This window comes from Bison bison, unplaced genomic scaffold (genome assembly GCF_000754665.1).
Source record: "Bison bison bison isolate TAMUID 2011002044 unplaced genomic scaffold, Bison_UMD1.0 scf7180017853731, whole genome shotgun sequence".
NCBI lineage: Eukaryota > Metazoa > Chordata > Mammalia > Artiodactyla > Bovidae > Bison > Bison bison.
The window spans coordinates 148,922-155,278 of NW_011484304.1; positions in this window are offsets into that span (position 1 = coordinate 148,922).

The following is a 6,357-nucleotide window of genomic DNA, read 5'->3' on the forward strand; positions in this document are numbered from 1 at the left end:
CAGTCAGCTCCCAGTCTTGTTTTTGCTGACTGTATAGAGCTTCTCCATCTTTGGCTGCAAAGAATATAATCAATCTGATTTCGGTGTTGACCATCTGGTGATGTCCATGTGTACAGTCTTCTCTTGTGTTGTTGGAAGAGGGTGTTTGCTATGACCAGTGCGTTCTCTTGGCAGAACTCTATTAGCCTTTGCCCTGCTTCATTCCGTATTCCAAGGACAAATTTGCCTGTTACTCCAGGTGTTTCTTGACTTCCTACTTTTGCATTCCAGCCCCCTATAATGAAAAGGACATCTTTTTTGAGTGTTAGTTCTAAAAGGTCTTGTAGGTCTTCATAGAACCATTCAACTTCAGCTTCTTCAGCGTTACTGGTTGGGGCATAGATTTGGATTGCTGTGATATTGAATGGTTTGCCTTGGAAACGAACAGAGATCATTCTGTTGTTATTGAGATTGCATCCAACTACTGTATTTTGGACTCTTTTGTTGACCATCATGGCTACTCCATTTCTTCTAAGCGATTCCTGCTCACAGTAGTAGATATAATGGTCATCTGAGTTAAATTCACCCATTCCAGTCCATTTTAGTTGGCTGATTCCTAGAATGTCAACGTTCACTCTTGCCATCTTCTGTTTGACCACTTCCAATTTGCCTTGATTCATGGACCTGACATTCCAGGTTCCTATGCAATATTGCTCTTTACAGCATCAGACCTTGCTTCTATCACCAGTCACATCCACAGCTGGGTATTCTTTTTGCTTTGGCTCCATCCCTTCATTCTTTCTGGAGTTATTTCTCCACTGATCTCCAGTAGCATATTGGGCACCTACTGACCTGGGGAGTTCCTCTTTCAGTATCCTATCATTTTGCCTTTTCATACTGTTCATGGGGTTCTCAAGGCAAGAATACTGAAGTGGTTTGCCATTCCCTTCTCCAGTGGACCACATTCTGTCAGACCTCTCCACCTTGACCTGCCCGTCTTGGGTGGCCTCACATGGCATGGCTTAGTTTCATTGAGTTAGACAAGGCTGTGGTCCGTCCGTGTGGTTAGATTGAGAGATTAGTTAGGGCTATTAATTGACCTAATTTCAGTATCGTTTTGTCTCAGGGAATAGGGATGCCCAATAGAGGGAGAGTTAACAGAACAGCCCATTGGTGGAGCAGTCAGAACACACACAAAACTTGGGAATTCCCTGGTGATCCAGTGGTTAAGAATCCACCTTCCAATGTAGGGGACATGGGTTGGACCACTGCTTAGGGAACCAAGATCCCACGTGCTGTTCAACAGCTAACCCTATGTGCAGCAGCTACCAAGCCCATGTGCTACAACTAGAGAGAAGCCTGTGTTGCAGTGAAGATCCCAAGCACCATGGTTAAGACCCAATGCAGCCAAAAATTAGATAAATCTCTTTTTTTTTAAATAAAAGAAACACAAAAAATTTATTAAGTTCATCATCTTATCTTATAGCATCACTGACTCAATCGACATGAGTTTGAGCAAGCTCCGGAAGTTGGTGATGGACAGGGAGGCCTGGCGTGCTGCAGTCCATGAGGTCACAAAGAGTTGGACACAATTGAGGAACTGGACTAAGCTGATTTTATCTAGGTGTGGTTCGTGGTGCCCCCAGATAATTAACAATAGTAAACATCGAAGATCATTGACCACTGCTGCTGCTGCTGCTAAGTCGCTTCAGTCGTGTCTGACTCTGTGCGACCCCATAGACGGCAGCGCACCAGGCTCCACCGTCCCTGGGGTTCTCCAGGCAAGAACACTGGAGTGGGTTGCCATTTCCTTCTCCAATGCATGAAAGTGAAAAGTGAAAGGGAAGTCGCTTAGTCATGTCTGACTCTTAGCGACCCCATGGACTGCAGCCCACCAGGCTCCTCCGTCCATGGCATTTTCCAGGCAAGAGTGCCCATAATTGACCACAGAGCACCATAAAAATATAACAATAGTGAAAATTTTGAAACATTGTGAAAATTACCAAAATGTGACACAGATACAGAGCGAGTGAGCAAAATGTGACACAGACAGAGTGAGCAAATTTATTAAAAAAAAAAAAAATGCTATTATCTGTGAAGCACAAGGTGTGCTAATTTAACTCATATATAGAACATGGGCAATGTTAGCACTCTCATCTCCATATCCAGAAACTCTTTGGGTTCAGCAGCAATTAAGTTGTATTATACTATTTTAAAACATCTGCTTTTAAGACCAGAACTCTTCCTTTCCTTGCCATTTTGTTTTTTAAAAATAGGGATTTATAGAGTATTGTTAGTCCACATATTCTTTCCCCTTCAAAATAAAGTCTGTCATTGTCTCTATCTTGTTACCACTTAGATTTTTTTTTCAATTTATTTCTTTTTTTTTTTACTTTACAATATTGAATTGGTTTTGCCATACATCATTTACAATGCTGTGTTAATTTCTGCTGTACAGCAAAGTGATTCGTTTTATGCATGTATACATTATTTTTCATCTTCTTTTCCATTATGATTTATCACAGGATATTGAATATAGTTCCCCGTGCTGTATAGTAGGGCCTTGTTGTTTGACCATCCTATATATATGAGTTTGCATCTGCCAACCTCAAACTCCCAGTCCTTCCCTCCCCCACTCCTCTTCCTCCTTGGCAACCACGGCCTGTTCTCTGTGTGTATGAGCCTGTCTCGCTTTCACAGATGAGTTCACTTGTGTCGTGCTTTAGATTCCGCATATAAATGACATCATATAGTGTTTGTCTTTCTCTTTCTGACTTCCTTCACATGGTATGATAATCTCTAGGTCCATCCGTGTTGTTGCAAGTGGTATTATTTCATTCTTCCTTATGGCCTAGTAATATTCCATTGTATATATGTATCACGCCTTCTTTATCCATTCATCTGTTAATGAACATGCCATGTCCTGACTGCTGTGCATAGTGCTGCTATGAACATAGGGATGCTGTGTCTTTTCAAATTAGACTTTTGTCTGGACATATGCTCAGGAGTGAGATTGCTGGGTCACATGGTAGCTCTATTTTTAGTTTTTTGAGGAACCTCCATACTGTTTTCCATAGTGGCTACACTAATTTACATCCTCACCAGCAGTGAGAAAAGGAGGGTTCCCTTTTCTCCACCCACCCTCCATCATTTGTTATTTGTATATTTTTAAATTATGGCCATTCTGATTAGTGTGAGGTGATACCTCATTGTTTGCCTAGATTTATTTCTAAGCATTTTTTTTATTTCTAAGCATTTATTTTATTTATTTCTAAGCCTTTATTTCTGTTTTAAGTGGACTGTGGTAATGATTGTCTGTTGCCAAAGAAATTCTTGGTCCTTTGGTTGATTCTGCCCTAGGACTTGGACTGTTGTGGAACCAATGGAAAGTCAAGGATTAGTGAGATATTCCCAGCAGGAACAAGAGGCCTGTGCTCACACTGGTGTTCTCTTTGGGGTGGCAGCTTCTTACTAGACGGCTCCTATGACTGCACCAGGTCCCTTGTGTCCTGTGTATTTCCAGAACCGATCCTCCTGCCCTCTCATTAATTTTTGAGCTACCCTAGAATAATAAGCTTTCTTTTTAATTTTAAATTTTTGATTTTGTCTTGGGGTATAGCCAGTTAACAATGTTGTGATAGTCTCAGGTGAACAGCGGGGGGACTCAGCCACACATATACACGTATCCATCACATGTATCCATGCTCCCCAAACTCCCTCCCATCCCAGTTGCCACATAACTCTGAGGAGAGTTCCATGTGCTATACAGTAGGTCCGTGTTGGTTATCCATTTTAAATGCATCCATGTGTATGTGTCCATCCCAAACTCCCTAACTATCCCTTACCCCCGGCAGCCATAAGTTTGTTCCTAAGTCTGTGAGTCTCTCTGAATAAACTGTTTTTAATAGCCATTCTCGATTTCTGTTGCTTGCCACCTGAAAACCCTGATCCTTCCAGTACTTTTCTGGGCACATCCATCTATACCTACATGAAAATATTCTTTCTACAACAGGAACACAATGTTCAGCAGCTTGGCTTTTTTCTTTAACAGTAATTCAGAGATGTCATGTCAGAATCATGATTAGGTCTTAGGGTAAACCTTGTTTCTTGAACAGGAAAAATCACTTCATTTCCACATGAGAGTCTATTAGATCTCAGTCTGATAGATTGGGGTGGTTTACTTTTTTAGGCCGCCTCTTTTTTTGTTTAATTGAAGTATAGGTTATTTACATGTTGTATTAATTTCTGCTGTACAGCAAAGTGATTCATACACACACACACACACACAGAGACATGGGCTTCCCTGGTGGCTCAATGGCAAAGAAACTGCCTGCCAATGCAGGAGATGCAGGTTTGATCGCTGGGTTGGGAAGATCCCCTGGAGAAGGAAATAGCAACCCACTCCAGTATTCTTGCCTGGAAAATTCCATGGACAGAGGAGCCTGACAGGATGCAGTCCATGGGGTCACAGAGTTGGACATGACTGAGCCTGCACACACATGTATAAACATGTATATATATATATATATATATATATATGTTCTTTTTAATAATTCTTTTCCATTATGGCTTATCACAGGATATTGAATATAGTTCCCTGTGCTACACAGTAAGACCTTGTAGTTTGTCTATTTCACATATAATGTGGAATGGATATTTGCATCTCTAGGCCTGTTCTTGAGACAGCACTTTTAAACATTCTTTTGAGTCTTCCAGTGATTTGGAGAATTGAATCTCCTCATTTGTTGGAAGCAATCCCAAACTTGTATTAAAAATAAACCCAGAAGAACTATAAGATGGAAACCAGAGATTTTTAGAAATCTAGTACTTATACAGTAGTAATTCCTAGCCTTTTCCAGGTCATTAATTATGCTGAGAGTCTGATGAAAATCATAGACCCTTCAAATAAATGCAGTGCATTAGTAGTTATCTCCTGTGTAACAAGTTATCCCAAATTTAATAGCTTAGAGCAACAAAATTTATTACCTCACAGTTTCTGTGGATCAGGAATTGAGGAGCAGCTTAGCTGGGTGGTTCTGCCTCAGGGTCTCACAAGATTGCAGTGAAGATTTTGCCCAGGGCTGCAGTCAGCTGAAGGATTGACTGGGCTGGAGGCTTTCTTCCAAGGTGGCCCATTCACTTGGCTGTTGGCAGTCAGCCTCCGTCCTCATGACACAGCAAGTGGCTTTCCCCAGAGTCGAGATTCCAAGAGAGAGAGAAGGAGAAAGCAGTGATGCCTTTTATCATCTATTTTCAAGAATATGAAAAGGAATATGTATGCGTATAACTGAATCACTTTGCTGTACAGCAATTAACACAAAACTGTAAATCAACTCTACTTCAATAGAATTTTGAAATTAAATAAACCTGTTTTCAGAAGTAGCACACCATCACTCCAGCCACGTTCCATTTGTTGTAAGCGAGCCACCAAATCCAACCACAGTCAGGAGGAGGGAAACTAAGATCCACATCTTGAAGAATGGAAGAGCAAAGAATCGGTGGACATATTTTCAAACAGACGTACCTTTATTCTGCATCAGAGTAGAGGTTGCTTTTGGATTTTTCAACTCACCCATGGACATTAGGTTGAGTTTTGTGATTTTATACTGAGTTGCTTACTCTTCCAACTTTAAGTCAAAAAGTATTCTGAACACTGCTAGATTCAATTGTCCATTGACTTTTAAAAATTTTTTTTGAAGTATAGTTGATTTACAATGTTATGTTAATTCCTGCTGTATAGCAGAATGACTCATCTGTATATATATCCATATTTTTTCATAGTCTCTTCCATTATAGTCTATCCCAGGATATTGAATATAGTTCCCTCTGTTATATAGTAGGACCTTGTTGTTTATCCATTCTATATACACCAGTTTGAATCTGCTAATCCCAAACTCCCCATCCTTTTCTCCCCTCTTCCTTGGCAACCACAAATCTATTCTCTATATCTGAGCATCTATTTCTGTTTCGTAGATTGCAATTTGCAATAATGTAAATAGCATTATTTCATTCTTTTTTATAGCTGAGTAGGTAAAGAATCCACCTGCCAATGCAAGAGATGTGGGTTTGATCCCTGGATCAGAAAGATCCCCTGGAGAAGGAAGTAGCAACCCACTCAAGTATTCTTGCCTGGTAAACCCCATGGGTAGAGGAGCCTGGTGGGCTACAGCCCTTAGGGTCACAAAGAATTGGACACGACTTAGCAACTGAACGACAACAAGTATTCTACCACATCTTCTTTATCCATTCATCTGTCCATGGACATTTAGGTTGCTTCCGTGTCTTGGCTACTGTAAATAGTGCTGCTATGAACATAAAGATACATGTATCTTTTCAAATTATAGTTTTGTCTGGATGTATGCCCAGGAGTGGGATTGC